This window comes from Hyla sarda, unplaced genomic scaffold, assembly GCF_029499605.1.
Source record: "Hyla sarda isolate aHylSar1 unplaced genomic scaffold, aHylSar1.hap1 scaffold_314, whole genome shotgun sequence".
Classification (NCBI taxonomy): Eukaryota; Metazoa; Chordata; class Amphibia; order Anura; family Hylidae; genus Hyla; species Hyla sarda.
In genome coordinates this window covers 256,031-274,626 of record NW_026609869.1, presented here as the reverse complement: position 1 = coordinate 274,626, position 18,596 = coordinate 256,031, and the positions used below count along the sequence as shown (strand labels likewise).

The window sequence follows — 18,596 nt, the reverse complement described above, 5'->3', positions numbered from 1 at the left end:
TGTGCCTGGCAGAGCTCTTTTAATTCATCTATATTTTAATGGACTTTTAATTCGTGTTTTAAATGTGTATGCCCCTCCTGATAAACAGGAGCGGGCAGAACTATTTGAAATTTTACCACTGTTTTGTGTTGGGTCTTCCCCCCTGCTGGTGGGAGGTGATTTTAACTGCATACGTGATGGGGAACACCGGCAGGGTGGGGATATTAATCGTAAAGACCGCACTTCTTACCTGCTTAAAAATGTTATTGATGATTTTAATTTGAAAGATTGCTGGAAGGATCTCTTGCCGGAGGACCCGGGCGCCACATGGTCCAATGGAAGAGTGAGCTCCAGAATCGATTTTATTTTTTCCTCTAGAGCTTTTAAACCCCTGAAATGCACGCTCGAGCAGAATATCTTCTCTGATCATAAGCTCCTCTTGGTGGGCCTGGAGCTAGAGGGGGAGCAAAAAGCAAAAAGGGGCCTCTGGAGATTAAACACCACACTCCTAGAGGACCCTGAGATAAAAGAGGAGTTTGTGCGGACCTACCAATGCTGGCAATCACAAAGAAAACCCCACGAGCCTATGCTGCACTGGTGGGAGGGCACCAAATCTAAAATCAGATTTTTTTTTATCAAAGCAGGTAAGAAGAAGGCAAAAATGGAAAAACAGTGGTTTTATGTTCTTAACATGCGTTTAAATGTACTTTTTAAATTGAAAGAAGCTGGTATGGATGTAGAAAATGATATTTTAAACCTTAAAACTGAAATAAAACATGCCATAGAAAAGAAAGGGAAACAAATCATTTTTAACTCACATGTGCAGCACCTGGAGGAGGGCGAGAAATGTTCCCGTTTCTTTTTTAAAAAAGTGATGAATAGGAGGGATATCATCCAAAACCTTGAGGGTGAATCCACTCCAAAAGGCATGTTAGATGCAGTTTTTAACTTCTACCAGCTTCTTTTTAATAAGAAAGATCTTAATCCATCCTTTTTAGAACATGTTCTTAATTCCCTTGATTTTAAGCTAGATGTTTTAGACCAGGAGGTTTTATCCCGTGATCTTAACTTAGATGAACTTTTATTTGTTTTTAAAAGTTTTTCTAGTGGGAAGGCCCCTGGGGAAGATGGTTTACCCATCGAATTTTATTTAGCTTTTTGGGATATTTTAAAGGATGATATGGTTTTATTGTATAAAGAAACTTTTATTGTTAATGAACTTCCCCCTTCCTGGAGGAGGGGGATTGTATCATTACTTTTTAAAAAGGGTGAAAAGGATATGCTAAAAAATTGGCGCCCCATCACACTTTTAAATGTCGATTATAAAGTTTTAGCCAAGTTATTAGCTGTCCGTTTTAAACCTTTTATTCATAAATTAATTCACCCAAATCAGGTTTGTGGGGTACCTGGAAGGTCTATAGCTGAATCCCTAAATATTTTAAGAGATGTTTTATGGTATTTTAAGGATAGAAATCAAACTGTAGCAATTTTATCCTTAGACTTTGAAAAAGCCTTTGATAGGGTCTCCCATGAATACCTGTTTTTAGTTCTTAAAAAGATGGCAGTGCCTGAAACGATTTTAAGCCGAATCATGCTTTTATACCGATCCTGTTTTAGTCAAGTCTCTGTTAATGGCTTTTTAACCAGCGGTGTTCCTCTTTTATCAGGTGTCAAACAGGGCTGCCCCCTGTCCCCACTCCTTTTTATTTGCGCAATCGAACCACTGATGGCCCTCCTCAGAAAAGACCGGGTAGTAAGAGGCGTACCGATACCTGGTGGAGGAGGGACCCATCTAAAGGTGTTGGGGTACATGGATGATGTCACCATACTGTGCCCGGATTCTCCATCCATGAGGGGGGCATTGAGGAACACCAGCTATTTCTGCGAGGTCTCTGGTTTTAAGCTAAACACAGATAAATGTGACTGTTTTTATATTGGCTCCTGGGATTCATCCATCACCCCAGGAGTCACAATGCAACAGGATCAAATTAAAGTTTTAGGTATTGTTTTTAACCAGGTCAATGATGGGAGCCCTAACTGGGATTCAGCTATAGCTAAGATGGAGAAGAAGATTTTAATGTGGAATCTTAGAAACCTTACCATGGAGGGGAAGATTTTAATAATAAAGATGGTTTTACTCCCTATTATGCTATACATTGCCATGGTATTTCCTCCATCTATTTTATACATAAAAAAAGTAACTAGAATTGTTTTTACTTTTTTATGGGGTTCAAAAATGGAGAAATTAAAGCGTGATTTTATGTACAAAAGTAAAGATAATGGCGGGAAAGATGTTCCTAACCTTTTTACTTTCTTTTACATAAAGTATTTCTGTTTCTGTTTTAAAATTATTAAATCCGATGGCATTTTTAGCTGCTTTTTAAGGTACGCTGCGGGCATGGTTTTTAAAAGATGGTTGCGCATCCCTCTGAACGCTCCGGTGCTTCTGTGTCCCCCAAAACATTATGTGGTGTTGGAAAAGACAGTCAGGCTCCTAGGTCTCCAAGATTTGGAGCCTGACATACTGGGGGACCAGAGAAAGGTATCAAAGGTCCTCAGGTGGAGTGAGGTTACCCTGGCAGTGTCCAATTTCACACAGGCAAGATCCAAAAAGGTATGGCGGAACGTGTACGGGAAGTTTCTGGCGAATGTACACAGGGATCTTGCCTGGGCAATCGTCCACCAGTGCCTCCCTACTCGTGAGTTCCAGCACAGGCGAGGACTGGTGGCGAGAGCCAAGTGCCCGAGAGATGGCTGCGGAGTGGACGAAACGGTGCTGCACATATTTTGGAACTGCCCTTTTGCACGGGAGCTTTGGAGGAAGGTAGGCCCACTTTTGAAGTGGGCCTGCGGCCTAAAAGATTTTAATCACGAATGTGTCTTTTACGGTCTTTTTAACTGCCCCAATTTTAAACAGCAGATGATCTGCTGGATGATTATTAATTGTTTTAAAAATGCCATCTGGAAAGTTAGGAACATCTTACTTTTTAAACATGATTTTATTGATGTTAAAAACTGTATAAAGCTGGCCCTGAGTGAGATGTACATCTATTACCTAAGAGACAAGAAACAGTTGGGGGCCAGCGAGGCAGCATCCATGTGGTGTCTGCCTCTATGGAACGAAATAACAATATAATCAGTTTTTATGACATTTGTATAATGTTTTATCCTGCCATTTTTATTTTTTCTCCTTTTATTACTGGTTTTAATATTTGTATTTTAAAACTTTTGTGAACCTTTTATTATTTAGCATTTTAAATTTTGTATGGTTTCTTATTTATTGAATAAAATTTAGTTGAAACCTTATCTGTTCTTATCAGTTTAATATCTGATACGTCCCCTATCTGGGGACCATATATTAAATGGATTTTTGAGAACGGGGGCCGATTTCGAAGCTTGCTTCCGTCGCCCTATGCATTGACCCGATATGGCAGTATCTTCGGGTACAGTGCACCACCCCCTTACAGGGTTAAAAAGAAAGATTCCTACTTTCATTGCTACCTGCTTGCTGGCTAGCCAGCTAGCCAGCCCTGTGGGCCTTGCTGCTGCTGCAGCCAAAAAACAAAAGGTGGTGCTGCTGCTGCTTCTGCTGCTTCTGCTTCTGCTTGTGTCTGGCCGCTGTTGGAGCGTCCAGGCACAGGACTTCTGCTGCTGCTGACTAAATGGCCTCCTTAATTGGATCATTTGAGTAGCCAGCACACCTGTGCAGGTAGGGCATGACATGATAGGCAGCTGCCTTGATAGCGGGTGGGTGCTGAATGTTCCTAATTGACAAAATAAGATTAATGCTTATGAAGAAATATAAAATCTCATCCCTTCCCCAATATCGCGCCACACCCCTACCCCTTAATTCCCTGGTTGAACTTGATGGACATATGTCTTTTTTCGACCGTACTAACTATGTAACTATGTAACATAACATGGGGGGGGTCTCCTGGCTGTTCACACAGGTGTGTCATTGCTGTACATTGACCATGCATTGCTTCTGTGGTATTGCAAAGGCAAAGACAAATGCTTCCAGCCATCCATTGCGCTAATGGATTGGTCATCAGCTGGCTGTCTATGTCCCGCATCAATATAGACCAAAGTACAGAGGGTTAGGCTATGCTATTGTGCACCTACCTGATGCATCAGAAGGTGCGAGGCCCTTGCTAAATTCTGTGCACAGACTTTGAGATCTATACTTTAGACTGTATCTAAACCTGCTCCAACATGGACTGACATTCTGGCCTACTTTCAGCCGATGCGACTTGTCTGTCGCTGAACAGTCGCTTTTTATGTATTCAGCACCTATGTATAATGTTGTAAAAATGCTCTAGAAGCTAAAGTCGCAGAAATGTCACACATATTTGGCCTGCAACTTTCTGTGCGACAAATTCAGACAGGAAAAATCAGTATAAATCCTTAGAAAATTATCCCCCAGTGTCTCCATCTGCTGGCGGTATTGAATAAGCATTGCTGCACTGATGGGGTATGCATTAGACGAAAAAAAAGAAGAAAAAGAAGAATAATACGCCCAGAAAAGAGGCGAAAAGGAGAAAAACGTAAAAAAACGTGAAAAAAAAGTAAGAGGAAGAGAAGGGAAAAAAAGGTGGAAATGGGTTTAAAAGTGATTTCGGCGGAGAAATATATATATATATATATATATATATATATATATATATACGCGCACACACACACATATATATAAACGTATTCTCCGTTGAGATATTGCAGCCGCTGCTGTGTCCAGGCCCAGGAGCCTTAGCACTGTGCTGTGATGTCACTCAATACCACTGACATCACTAGGTGTAAACAACATCTCTCCTTTGCTGTGTATGTGACTATGGAGCTGTTTGGTGATGTCGTCTATTATGGCCTTCATAGAAGCAACAGGAGATTGTTGCATCCATCTAGAACCCTCAGAACTACAGTGCTATGATGTCACTCACTTCCACAGGCCTTGCAGAGTGTAAACAACAACAACCCAGCTTTGTTGTGTATGTAACCATAGGGATTTGTGATGTCACCTAGAACCTTCACAGCAGCGACAGCTTTATGAGGAGCATCAGCACTGCTCTGCCTGAGCAGAACCATCACCGCCATAGGTTGTCAAATAACCCGGGTTTAACCCACACAGGTAAGTCCAATGGGGTGCAGGCATGTCCTCTATGCTTACAGCTTCCCGTGGGTGTTGGTTTGATACCGTTTGGGGACAGCCAAGGAGGCATCTGCAGGCAACAAAGGTAGGTGTGTGCTTGTGTGTGTGTTTCCTATGCAGATCCTAAGCCCAGTGTCACATGCAAGTAGGAGGAGTAAGAAGGGTTCCTGGCAAATCCGGGTTATGGATTGCATTTAAAAAGGCCCCGTGGGAGTGCAATGGGCCCCTGTCTTGCTGCTTAGCAATAATGGTATGGGTTTAGGTTCTGCTGTGTGTACTGGTGGTTGACTGCCCCCCAGCCCAGAGTGTGCATGGAAAATTGTCTGGCAGCCTCCCTGACAGCAAGCAGTGATAGTGCCCATGAAGGGCACCTTGTTGGGCCCGCCCCTTTCACGGTTATCGCTTCTCGGCCTTTTGGCTAAGATCAAGTGTAGTATCTGTTCTTATCAGTTTAATATCTGATACGTCCCCTATCTGGGGACCATATATTAAATGGATTTTTGAGAACGGGGGCCGATTTCGAAGCTTGCTTCCGTCGCCCTATGCATTGACCCGATATGGCAGTATCTTCGGGTACAGTGCACCACCCCCTTACAGGGTTAAAAAGAAAGATTCCTACTTTCATTGCTACCTGCTTGCTGGCTAGCCAGCTAGCCAGCCCTGTGGGCCTTGCTGCTGCTGCAGCCAAAAAACAAAAGGTGGTGCTGCTGCTGCTGCTTCTGCTGCTTCTGCTTCTGCTTGTGTCTGGCCGCTGTTGGAGCGTCCAGGCACAGGACTTCTGCTGCTGCTGACTAAATGGCCTCCTTAATTGGATCATTTGAGTAGCCAGCACACCTGTGCAGGTAGGGCATGACATGATAGGCAGCTGCCTTGATAGCGGGTGGGTGCTGAATGTTCCTAATTGACAAAATAAGATTAATGCTTATGAAGAAATATAAAATCTCATCCCTTCCCCAATATCGCGCCACACCCCTACCCCTTAATTCCCTGGTTGAACTTGATGGACATATGTCTTTTTTCGACAGTACTAACTATGTAACTATGTAACATAACATGGGGGGGGGGGGGGGGGTCTCCTGGCTGTTCACACAGGTGTGTCATTGCTGTACATTGACCATGCATTGCTTCTGTGGTATTGCAAAGGCAAAGACAAATGCTTCCAGCCATCCATTGCACTAATGGATTGGTCATCAGCTGGCTGTCTATGTCCCGCATCAATATAGACCAAAGTACAGAGGGTTAGGCTATGCTATTGTGCACCTACCTGATGCATCAGAAGGTGCGAGGCCCTTGCTAAATTCTGTGCACAGACTTTGAGATCTATACTTTAGACTGTATCTAAACCTGCTCCAACATGGACTGACATTCTGGCCTACTTTCAGCCGATGCGACTTGTCTGTCGCTGAACAGTCGCTTTTTATGTATTCAGCACCTATGTATAATGTTGTAAAAATGCTCTAGAAGCTAAAGTCGCAGAAATGTCACACATATTTGGCCTGCAACTTTCTGTGCGACAAATTCAGACAGGAAAAATCAGTATAAATCCTTAGAAAATTATCCCCCAGTGTCTCCATCTGCTGGCGGTATTGAATAAGCATTGCTGCACTGATGGGGTATCCATTAGACGAAAAAAAGAAGAAAAAGAAGAATAATACGCCCAGAAAAGAGGCGAAAAGGAGAAAAACGTAAAAAAACGTGAAAAAAAAGTAAGAGGAAGAGAAGGGAAAAAAAGGTGGAAATGGGTTTAAAAGTGATTTCGGCGGAGAAATATATATATATATATATATATATATATATATATATATATATATATATATATATATACGCGCACACACACACATATATATAAACGTATTCTCCGTTGAGATATTGCAGCCGCTGCTGTGTCCAGGCCCAGGAGCCTTAGCACTGTGCTGTGATGTCACTCAATACCACTGACATCACTAGGTGTAAACAACATCTCTCCTTTGCTGTGTATGTGACTATGGAGCTGTTTGGTGATGTCGTCTATTATGGCCTTCATAGAAGCAACAGGAGATTGTTGCATCCATCTAGAACCCTCAGAACTACAGTGCTATGATGTCACTCACTTCCACAGGCCTTGCAGAGTGTAAACAACAACAACCCAGCTTTGTTGTGTATGTAACCATAGGGATTTGTGATGTCACCTAGAACCTTCACAGCAGCGACAGCTTTATGAGGAGCATCAGCACTGCTCTGCCTGAGCAGAACCATCACCGCCATAGGTTGTCAAATAACCCGGGTTTAACCCACACAGGTAAGTCCAATGGGGTGCAGGCATGTCCTCTATGCTTACAGCTTCCCGTGGGTGTTGGTTTGATACCGTTTGGGGACAGCCAAGGAGGCATCTGCAGGCAACAAAGGTAGGTGTGTGCTTGTGTGTGTGTTTCCTATGCAGATCCTAAGCCCAGTGTCACATGCAAGTAGGAGGAGTAAGAAGGGTTCCTGGCAAATCCGGGTTATGGATTGCATTTAAAAAGGCCCCGTGGGAGTGCAATGGGCCCCTGTCTTGCTGCTTAGCAATAATGGTATGGGTTTAGGTTCTGCTGTGTGTACTGGTGGTTGACTGCCCCCCAGCCCAGAGTGTGCATGGAAAATTGTCTGGCAGCCTCCCTGACAGCAAGCAGTGATAGTGCCCATGAAGGGCACCTTGTTGGGCCCGCCCCTTTCACGGTTATCGCTTCTCGGCCTTTTGGCTAAGATCAAGTGTAGTATCTGTTCTTATCAGTTTAATATCTGATACGTCCCCTATCTGGGGACCATATATTAAATGGATTTTTGAGAACGGGGGCCGATTTCGAAGCTTGCTTCCGTCGCCCTATGCATTGACCCGATATGGCAGTATCTTCGGGTACAGTGCACCACCCCCTTACAGGGTTAAAAAGAAAGATTCCTACTTTCATTGCTACCTGCTTGCTGGCTAGCCAGCTAGCCAGCCCTGTGGGCCTTGCTGCTGCTGCAGCCAAAAAACAAAAGGTGGTGCTGCTGCTGCTTCTGCTGCTTCTGCTTCTGCTTGTGTCTGGCCGCTGTTGGAGCGTCCAGGCACAGGACTTCTGCTGCTGCTGACTAAATGGCCTCCTTAATTGGATCATTTGAGTAGCCAGCACACCTGTGCAGGTAGGGCATGACATGATAGGCAGCTGCCTTGATAGCGGGTGGGTGCTGAATGTTCCTAATTGACAAAATAAGATTAATGCTTATGAAGAAATATAAAATCTCATCCCTTCCCCAATATCGCGCCACACCCCTACCCCTTAATTCCCTGGTTGAACTTGATGGACATATGTCTTTTTTCGACCGTACTAACTATGTAACTATGTAACATAACATGGGGGGGGGGGGTCTCCTGGCTGTTCACACAGGTGTGTCATTGCTGTACATTGACCATGCATTGCTTCTGTGGTATTGCAAAGGCAAAGACAAATGCTTCCAGCCATCCATTGCACTAATGGATTGGTCATCAGCTGGCTGTCTATGTCCCGCATCAATATAGACCAAAGTACAGAGGGTTAGGCTATGCTATTGTGCACCTACCTGATGCATCAGAAGGTGCGAGGCCCTTGCTAAATTCTGTGCACAGACTTTGAGATCTATACTTTAGACTGTATCTAAACCTGCTCCAACATGGACTGACATTCTGGCCTACTTTCAGCCGATGCGACTTGTCTGTCGCTGAACAGTCGCTTTTTATGTATTCAGCACCTATGTATAATGTTGTAAAAATGCTCTAGAAGCTAAAGTCGCAGAAATGTCACACATATTTGGCCTGCAACTTTCTGTGCGACAAATTCAGACAGGAAAAATCAGTATAAATCCTTAGAAAATTATCCCCCAGTGTCTCCATCTGCTGGCGGTATTGAATAAGCATTGCTGCACTGATGGGGTATGCATTAGACGAAAAAAAAGAAGAAAAAGAAGAATAATACGCCCAGAAAAGAGGCGAAAAGGAGAAAAACGTAAAAAAACGTGAAAAAAAAGTAAGAGGAAGAGAAGGGAAAAAAAGGTGGAAATGGGTTTAAAAGTGATTTCGGCGGAGAAATATATATATATATATATATATATATATATATATATATATATATACGCGCACACACACACATATATATAAACGTATTCTCCGTTGAGATATTGCAGCCGCTGCTGTGTCCAGGCCCAGGAGCCTTAGCACTGTGCTGTGATGTCACTCAATACCACTGACATCACTAGGTGTAAACAACATCTCTCCTTTGCTGTGTATGTGACTATGGAGCTGTTTGGTGATGTCGTCTATTATGGCCTTCATAGAAGCAACAGGAGATTGTTGCATCCATCTAGAACCCTCAGAACTACAGTGCTATGATGTCACTCACTTCCACAGGCCTTGCAGAGTGTAAACAACAACAACCCAGCTTTGTTGTGTATGTAACCATAGGGATTTGTGATGTCACCTAGAACCTTCACAGCAGCGACAGCTTTATGAGGAGCATCAGCACTGCTCTGCCTGAGCAGAACCATCACCGCCATAGGTTGTCAAATAACCCAGGTTTAACCCACACAGGTAAGTCCAATGGGGTGCAGGCATGTCCTCTATGCTTACAGCTTCCCGTGGGTGTTGGTTTGATACCGTTTGGGGACAGCCAAGGAGGCATCTGCAGGCAACAAAGGTAGGTGTGTGCTTGTGTGTGTGTTTCCTATGCAGATCCTAAGCCCAGTGTCACATGCAAGTAGGAGGAGTTAGAAGGGTTCCTGGCAAATCCGGGTTATGGATTGCATTTAAAAAGGCCCCGTGGGAGTGCAATGGGCCCCTGTCTTGCTGCTTAGCAATAATGGTATGGGTTTAGGTTCTGCTGTGTGTACTTGTGGTTGACTGCCCCCCAGCCCAGAGTGTGCATGGAAAATTGTCTGGCAGCCTCCCTGACAGCAAGCAGTGATAGTGCCCATGAAGGGCACCTTGTTGGGCCCGCCCCTTTCACGGTTATCGCTTCTCGGCCTTTTGGCTAAGATCAAGTGTAGTATCTGTTCTTATCAGTTTAATATCTGATACGTCCCCTATCTGGGGACCATATATTAAATGGATTTTTGAGAACGGGGGCCGATTTCGAAGCTTGCTTCCGTCGCCCTATGCATTGACCCGATATGGCAGTATCTTCGGGTACAGTGCACCACCCCCTTACAGGGTTAAAAAGAAAGATTCCTACTTTCATTGCTACCTGCTTGCTGGCTAGCCAGCTAGCCAGCCCTGTGGGCCTTGCTGCTGCTGCAGCCAAAAAACAAAAGGTGGTGCTGCTGCTGCTTCTGCTGCTTCTGCTTCTGCTTGTGTCTGGCCGCTGTTGGAGCGTCCAGGCACAGGACTTCTGCTGCTGCTGACTAAATGGCCTCCTTAATTGGATCATTTGAGTAGCCAGCACACCTGTGCAGGTAGGGCATGACATGATAGGCAGCTGCCTTGATAGCGGGTGGGTGCTGAATGTTCCTAATTGACAAAATAAGATTAATGCTTATGAAGAAATATAAAATCTCATCCCTTCCCCAATATCGCGCCACACCCCTACCCCTTAATTCCCTGGTTGAACTTGATGGACATATGTCTTTTTTCGACCGTACTAACTATGTAACTATGTAACATAACATGGGGGGGGGGGGGTCTCCTGGCTGTTCACACAGGTGTGTCATTGCTGTACATTGACCATGCATTGCTTCTGTGGTATTGCAAAGGCAAAGACAAATGCTTCCAGCCATCCATTGCACTAATGGATTGGTCATCAGCTGGCTGTCTATGTCCCGCATCAATATAGACCAAAGTACAGAGGGTTAGGCTATGCTATTGTGCACCTACCTGATGCATCAGAAGGTGCGAGGCCCTTGCTAAATTCTGTGCACAGACTTTGAGATCTATACTTTAGACTGTATCTAAACCTGCTCCAACATGGACTGACATTCTGGCCTACTTTCAGCCGATGCGACTTGTCTGTCGCTGAACAGTCGCTTTTTATGTATTCAGCACCTATGTATAATGTTGTAAAAATGCTCTAGAAGCTAAAGTCGCAGAAATGTCACACATATTTGGCCTGCAACTTTCTGTGCGACAAATTCAGACAGGAAAAATCAGTATAAATCCTTAGAAAATTATCCCCCAGTGTCTCCATCTGCTGGCGGTATTGAATAAGCATTGCTGCACTGATGGGGTATGCATTAGACGAAAAAAAAGAAGAAAAAGAAGAATAATACGCCCAGAAAAGAGGCGAAAAGGAGAAAAACGTAAAAAAACGTGAAAAAAAAGTAAGAGGAAGAGAAGGGAAAAAAAGGTGGAAATGGGTTTAAAAGTGATTTCGGCGGAGAAATATATATATATATATATATATATATATATATATATATATATATATATATATATACGCGCACACACACACATATATATAAACGTATTCTCCGTTGAGATATTGCAGCCGCTGCTGTGTCCAGGCCCAGGAGCCTTAGCACTGTGCTGTGATGTCACTCAATACCACTGACATCACTAGGTGTAAACAACATCTCTCCTTTGCTGTGTATGTGACTATGGAGCTGTTTGGTGATGTCGTCTATTATGGCCTTCATAGAAGCAACAGGAGATTGTTGCATCCATCTAGAACCCTCAGAACTACAGTGCTATGATGTCACTCACTTCCACAGGCCTTGCAGAGTGTAAACAACAACAACCCAGCTTTGTTGTGTATGTAACCATAGGGATTTGTGATGTCACCTAGAACCTTCACAGCAGCGACAGCTTTATGAGGAGCATCAGCACTGCTCTGCCTGAGCAGAACCATCACCGCCATAGGTTGTCAAATAACCCGGGTTTAACCCACACAGGTAAGTCCAATGGGGTGCAGGCATGTCCTCTATGCTTACAGCTTCCCGTGGGTGTTGGTTTGATACCGTTTGGGGACAGCCAAGGAGGCATCTGCAGGCAACAAAGGTAGGTGTGTGCTTGTGTGTGTGTTTCCTATGCAGATCCTAAGCCCAGTGTCACATGCAAGTAGGAGGAGTAAGAAGGGTTCCTGGCAAATCCGGGTTATGGATTGCATTTAAAAAGGCCCCGTGGGAGTGCAATGGGCCCCTGTCTTGCTGCTTAGCAATAATGGTATGGGTTTAGGTTCTGCTGTGTGTACTGGTGGTTGACTGCCCCCCAGCCCAGAGTGTGCATGGAAAATTGTCTGGCAGCCTCCCTGACAGCAAGCAGTGATAGTGCCCATGAAGGGCACCTTGTTGGGCCCGCCCCTTTCACGGTTATCGCTTCTCGGCCTTTTGGCTAAGATCAAGTGTAGTATCTGTTCTTATCAGTTTAATATCTGATACGTCCCCTATCTGGGGACCATATATTAAATGGATTTTTGAGAACGGGGGCCGATTTCGAAGCTTGCTTCCGTCGCCCTATGCATTGACCCGATATGGCAGTATCTTCGGGTACAGTGCACCACCCCCTTACAGGGTTAAAAAGAAAGATTCCTACTTTCATTGCTACCTGCTTGCTGGCTAGCCAGCTAGCCAGCCCTGTGGGCCTTGCTGCTGCTGCAGCCAAAAAACAAAAGGTGGTGCTGCTGCTGCTTCTGCTGCTTCTGCTTCTGCTTGTGTCTGGCCGCTGTTGGAGCGTCCAGGCACAGGACTTCTGCTGCTGCTGACTAAATGGCCTCCTTAATTGGATCATTTGAGTAGCCAGCACACCTGTGCAGGTAGGGCATGACATGATAGGCAGCTGCCTTGATAGCGGGTGGGTGCTGAATGTTCCTAATTGACAAAATAAGATTAATGCTTATGAAGAAATATAAAATCTCATCCCTTCCCCAATATCGCGCCACACCCCTACCCCTTAATTCCCTGGTTGAACTTGATGGACATATGTCTTTTTTCGACCGTACTAACTATGTAACTATGTAACATAACATGGGGGGGGTGGGGGGGGGTCTCCTGGCTGTTCACACAGGTGTGTCATTGCTGTACATTGACCATGCATTGCTTCTGTGGTATTGCAAAGGCAAAGACAAATGCTTCCAGCCATCCATTGCACTAATGGATTGGTCATCAGCTGGCTGTCTATGTCCCGCATCAATATAGACCAAAGTACAGAGGGTTAGGCTATGCTATTGTGCACCTACCTGATGCATCAGAAGGTGCGAGGCCCTTGCTAAATTCTGTGCACAGACTTTGAGATCTATACTTTAGACTGTATCTAAACCTGCTCCAACATGGACTGACATTCTGGCCTACTTTCAGCCGATGCGACTTGTCTGTCGCTGAACAGTCGCTTTTTATGTATTCAGCACCTATGTATAATGTTGTAAAAATGCTCTAGAAGCTAAAGTCGCAGAAATGTCACACATATTTGGCCTGCAACTTTCTGTGCGACAAATTCAGACAGGAAAAATCAGTATAAATCCTTAGAAAATTATCCCCCAGTGTCTCCATCTGCTGGCGGTATTGAATAAGCATTGCTGCACTGATGGGGTATGCATTAGACGAAAAAAAAGAAGAAAAAGAAGAATAATACGCCCAGAAAAGAGGCGAAAAGGAGAAAAACGTAAAAAAACGTGAAAAAAAAGTAAGAGGAAGAGAAGGGAAAAAAAGGTGGAAATGGGTTTAAAAGTGATTTCGGCGGAGAAATATATATATATATATATATATATATATATATATATATATATATACGCGCACACACACACATATATATAAACGTATTCTCCGTTGAGATATTGCAGCCGCTGCTGTGTCCAGGCCCAGGAGCCTTAGCACTGTGCTGTGATGTCACTCAATACCACTGACATCACTAGGTGTAAACAACATCTCTCCTTTGCTGTGTATGTGACTATGGAGCTGTTTGGTGATGTCGTCTATTATGGCCTTCATAGAAGCAACAGGAGATTGTTGCATCCATCTAGAACCCTCAGAACTACAGTGCTATGATGTCACTCACTTCCACAGGCCTTGCAGAGTGTAAACAACAACAACCCAGCTTTGTTGTGTATGTAACCATAGGGATTTGTGATGTCACCTAGAACCTTCACAGCAGCGACAGCTTTATGAGGAGCATCAGCACTGCTCTGCCTGAGCAGAACCATCACCGCCATAGGTTGTCAAATAACCCGGGTTTAACCCACACAGGTAAGTCCAATGGGGTGCAGGCATGTCCTCTATGCTTACAGCTTCCCGTGGGTGTTGGTTTGATACCGTTTGGGGACAGCCAAGGAGGCATCTGCAGGCAACAAAGGTAGGTGTGTGCTTGTGTGTGTGTTTCCTATGCAGATCCTAAGCCCAGTGTCACATGCAAGTAGGAGGAGTAAGAAGGGTTCCTGGCAAATCCGGGTTATGGATTGCATTTAAAAAGGCCCCGTGGGAGTGCAATGGGCCCCTGTCTTGCTGCTTAGCAATAATGGTATGGGTTTAGGTTCTGCTGTGTGTACTGGTGGTTGACTGCCCCCCAGCCCAGAGTGTGCATGGAAAATTGTCTGGCAGCCTCCCTGACAGCAAGCAGTGATAGTGCCCATGAAGGGCACCTTGTTGGGCCCGCCCCTTTCACGGTTATCGCTTCTCGGCCTTTTGGCTAAGATCAAGTGTAGTATCTGTTCTTATCAGTTTAATATCTGATACGTCCCCTATCTGGGGACCATATATTAAATGGATTTTTGAGAACGGGGGCCGATTTCGAAGCTTGCTTCCGTCGCCCTATGCATTGACCCGATATGGCAGTATCTTCGGGTACAGTGCACCACCCCCTTACAGGGTTAAAAAGAAAGATTCCTACTTTCATTGCTACCTGCTTGCTGGCTAGCCAGCTAGCCAGCCCTGTGGGCCTTGCTGCTGCTGCAGCCAAAAAACAAAAGGTGGTGCTGCTGCTGCTTCTGCTGCTTCTGCTTCTGCTTGTGTCTGGCCGCTGTTGGAGCGTCCAGGCACAGGACTTCTGCTGCTGCTGACTAAATGGCCTCCTTAATTGGATCATTTGAGTAGCCAGCACACCTGTGCAGGTAGGGCATGACATGATAGGCAGCTGCCTTGATAGCGGGTGGGTGCTGAATGTTCCTAATTGACAAAATAAGATTAATGCTTATGAAGAAATATAAAATCTCATCCCTTCCCCAATATCGCGCCACACCCCTACCCCTTAATTCCCTGGTTTAACTTGATGGACATATGTCTTTTTTCGACCGTACTAACTATGTAACTATGTAACATAACATGGGGGGGGGGTCTCCTGGCTGTTCACACAGGTGTGTCATTGCTGTACATTGACCATGCATTGCTTCTGTGGTATTGCAAAGGCAAAGACAAATGCTTCCAGCCATCCATTGCACTAATGGATTGGTCATCAGCTGGCTGTCTATGTCCCGCATCAATATAGACCAAAGTACAGAGGGTTAGGCTATGCTATTGTGCACCTACCTGATGCATCAGAAGGTGCGAGGCCCTTGCTAAATTCTGTGCACAGACTTTGAGATCTATACTTTAGACTGTATCTAAACCTGCTCCAACATGGACTGACATTCTGGCCTACTTTCAGCCGATGCGACTTGTCTGTCGCTGAACAGTCGCTTTTTATGTATTCAGCACCTATGTATAATGTTGTAAAAATGCTCTAGAAGCTAAAGTCGCAGAAATGTCACACATATTTGGCCTGCAACTTTCTGTGCGACAAATTCAGACAGGAAAAATCAGTATAAATCCTTAGAAAATTATCCCCCAGTGTCTCCATCTGCTGGCGGTATTGAATAAGCATTGCTGCACTGATGGGGTATGCATTAGACGAAAAAAAAGAAGAAAAAGAAGAATAATACGCCCAGAAAAGAGGCGAAAAGGAGAAAAACGTAAAAAAACGTGAAAAAAAAGTAAGAGGAAGAGAAGGGAAAAAAAGGTGGAAATGGGTTTAAAAGGGATTTCGGCGGAGAAATATATATATATATATATATATATATATATATATATATACGCGCACACACACACATATATATAAACGTATTCTCCGTTGAGATATTGCAGCCGCTGCTGTGTCCAGGCCCAGGAGCCTTAGCACTGTGCTGTGATGTCACTCAATACCACTGACATCACTAGGTGTAAACAACATCTCTCCTTTGCTGTGTATGTGACTATGGAGCTGTTTGGTGATGTCGTCTATTATGGCCTTCATAGAAGCAACAGGAGATTGTTGCATCCATCTAGAACCCTCAGAACTACAGTGCTATGATGTCACTCACTTCCACAGGCCTTGCAGAGTGTAAACAACAACAACCCAGCTTTGTTGTGTATGTAACCATAGGGATTTGTGATGTCACCTAGAACCTTCACAGCAGCGACAGCTTTATGAGGAGCATCAGCACTGCTCTGCCTGAGCAGAACCATCACCGCCATAGGTTGTCAAATAACCCGGGTTTAACCCACACAGGTAAGTCCAATGGGGTGCAGGCATGTCCTCTATGCTTACAGCTTCCCGTGGGTGTTGGTTTGATACCGTTTGGGGACAGCCAAGGAGGCATCTGCAGGCAACAAAGGTAGGTGTGTGCTTGTGTGTGTGTTTCCTATGCAGATCCTAAGCCCAGTGTCACATGCAAGTAGGAGGAGTAAGAAGGGTTCCTGGCAAATCCGGGTTATGGATTGCATTTAAAAAGGCCCCGTGGGAGTGCAATGGGCCCCTGTCTTGCTGCTTAGCAATAATGGTATGGGTTTAGGTTCTGCTGTGTGTACTGGTGGTTGACTGCCCCCCAGCCCAGAGTGTGCATGGAAAATTGTCTGGCAGCCTCCCTGACAGCAAGCAGTGATAGTGCCCATGAAGGGCACCTTGTTGGGCCCGCCCCTTTCACGGTTATCGCTTCTCGGCCTTTTGGCTAAGATCAAGTGTAGTATCTGTTCTTATCAGTTTAATATCTGATACGTCCCCTATCTGGGGACCATATATTAAATGCATTTTTGAGAACGGGGGCCGATTTCGAAGCTTGCTTCCGTCGCCCTATGCATTGACCCGATATGGCAGTATCTTCGGGTACAGTGCACCACCCCCTTACAGGGTTAAAAAGAAAGATTCCTACTTTCATTGCTACCTGCTTGCTGGCTAGCCAGCTAGCCAGCCCTGTGGGCCTTGCTGCTGCTGCAGCCAAAAAACAAAAGGTGGTGCTGCTGCTGCTTCTGCTGCTTCTGCTTCTGCTTGTGTCTGGCCGCTGTTGGAGCGTCCAGGCACAGGACTTCTGCTGCTGCTGACTAAATGGCCTCCTTAATTGGATCATTTGAGTAGCCAGCACACCTGTGCAGGTAGGGCATGACATGATAGGCAGCTGCCTTGATAGCGGGTGGGTGCTGAATGTTCCTAATTGACAAAATAAGATTAATGCTTATGAAGAAATATAAAATCTCATCCCTTCCCCAATATCGCGCCACACCCCTACCCCTTAATTCCCTGGTTGAACTTGATGGACATATGTCTTTTTTCGACCGTACTAACTATGTAACTATGTAACATAACATGGGGGGGTGGGGGGGGGGTCTCCTGGCTGTTCACACAGGTGTGTCATTGCTGTACATTGACCATGCATTGCTTCTGTGGTATTGCAAAGGCAAAGACAAATGCTTCCAGCCATCCATTGCACTAATGGATTGGTCATCAGCTGGCTGTCTATGTCCCGCATCAATATAGACCAAAGTACAGAGGGTTAGGCTATGCTATTGTGCACCTACCTGATGCATCAGAAGGTGCGAGGCCCTTGCTAAATTCTGTGCACAGACTTTGAGATCTATACTTTAGACTGTATCTAAACCTGCTCCAACATGGACTGACATTCTGGCCTACTTTCAGCCGATGCGACTTGTCTGTCGCTGAACAGTCGCTTTTTATGTATTCAGCACCTATGTATAATGTTGTAAAAATGCTCTAGAAGCTAAAGTCGCAGAAATGTCACACATATTTGGCCTGCAACTTTCTGTGCGACAAATTCAGACAGGAAAAATCAGTATAAATCCTTAGAAAATTATCCCCCAGTGTCTCCATCTGCTGGCGGTATTGAATAAGCATTGCTGCACTGATGGGGTATGCATTAGACGAAAAAAAAGAAGAAAAAGAAGAATAATACGCCCAGAAAAGAGGCGAAAAGGAGAAAAACGTAAAAAAACGTGAAAAAAAAGTAAGAGGAAGAGAAGGGAAAAAAAGGTGGAAATGGGTTTAAAAGTGATTTCGGCGGAGAAATATATATATATATATATATATATATATATATATATATATATATACGCGCACACACACACATATATATAAACGTATTCTCCGTTGAGATATTGCAGCCGCTGCTGTGTCCAGGCCCAGGAGCCTTAGCACTGTGCTGTGATGTCACTCAATACCACTGACATCACTAGGTGTAAACAACATCTCTCCTTTGCTGTGTATGTGACTATGGAGCTGTTTGGTGATGTCGTCTATTATGGCCTTCATAGAAGCAACAGGAGATTGTTGCATCCATCTAGAACCCTC

At 44.7% G+C, this 18,596-nt stretch overlaps 7 non-coding genes across 7 annotated transcripts; all 7 read left to right on the top strand.

Moving 5' to 3' along the window:
• The first annotated feature begins 3,244 nt into the window (after positions 1-3,244).
• On the top strand, positions 3,245-3,438 carry LOC130328827 (U2 spliceosomal RNA). The gene has a single exon (XR_008872690.1). It is a non-coding gene; the product is annotated as a U2 spliceosomal RNA (small nuclear RNA).
• A 2,079-nt stretch (positions 3,439-5,517) lies between these two features.
• On the top strand, positions 5,518-5,708 carry LOC130328784 (U2 spliceosomal RNA). The gene has a single exon (XR_008872651.1). It is a non-coding gene; the product is annotated as a U2 spliceosomal RNA (small nuclear RNA).
• A 2,108-nt stretch (positions 5,709-7,816) lies between these two features.
• LOC130328783 (U2 spliceosomal RNA) lies at positions 7,817-8,007 on the top strand. The gene has a single exon (XR_008872650.1). It is a non-coding gene; the product is annotated as a U2 spliceosomal RNA (small nuclear RNA).
• A 2,089-nt stretch (positions 8,008-10,096) lies between these two features.
• LOC130328782 (U2 spliceosomal RNA) lies at positions 10,097-10,287 on the top strand. The gene has a single exon (XR_008872649.1). It is a non-coding gene; the product is annotated as a U2 spliceosomal RNA (small nuclear RNA).
• Positions 10,288-12,387: 2,100 nt separating this feature from the next.
• Positions 12,388-12,578, top strand: LOC130328781 (U2 spliceosomal RNA). Its single transcript, XR_008872648.1, has one exon. It is a non-coding gene; the product is annotated as a U2 spliceosomal RNA (small nuclear RNA).
• A 2,095-nt stretch (positions 12,579-14,673) lies between these two features.
• LOC130328780 (U2 spliceosomal RNA) lies at positions 14,674-14,864 on the top strand. The gene has a single exon (XR_008872647.1). It is a non-coding gene; the product is annotated as a U2 spliceosomal RNA (small nuclear RNA).
• Positions 14,865-16,945: 2,081 nt separating this feature from the next.
• LOC130328801 (U2 spliceosomal RNA) lies at positions 16,946-17,136 on the top strand. The gene has a single exon (XR_008872666.1). It is a non-coding gene; the product is annotated as a U2 spliceosomal RNA (small nuclear RNA).
• Positions 17,137-18,596: the final 1,460 nt, after the last annotated feature.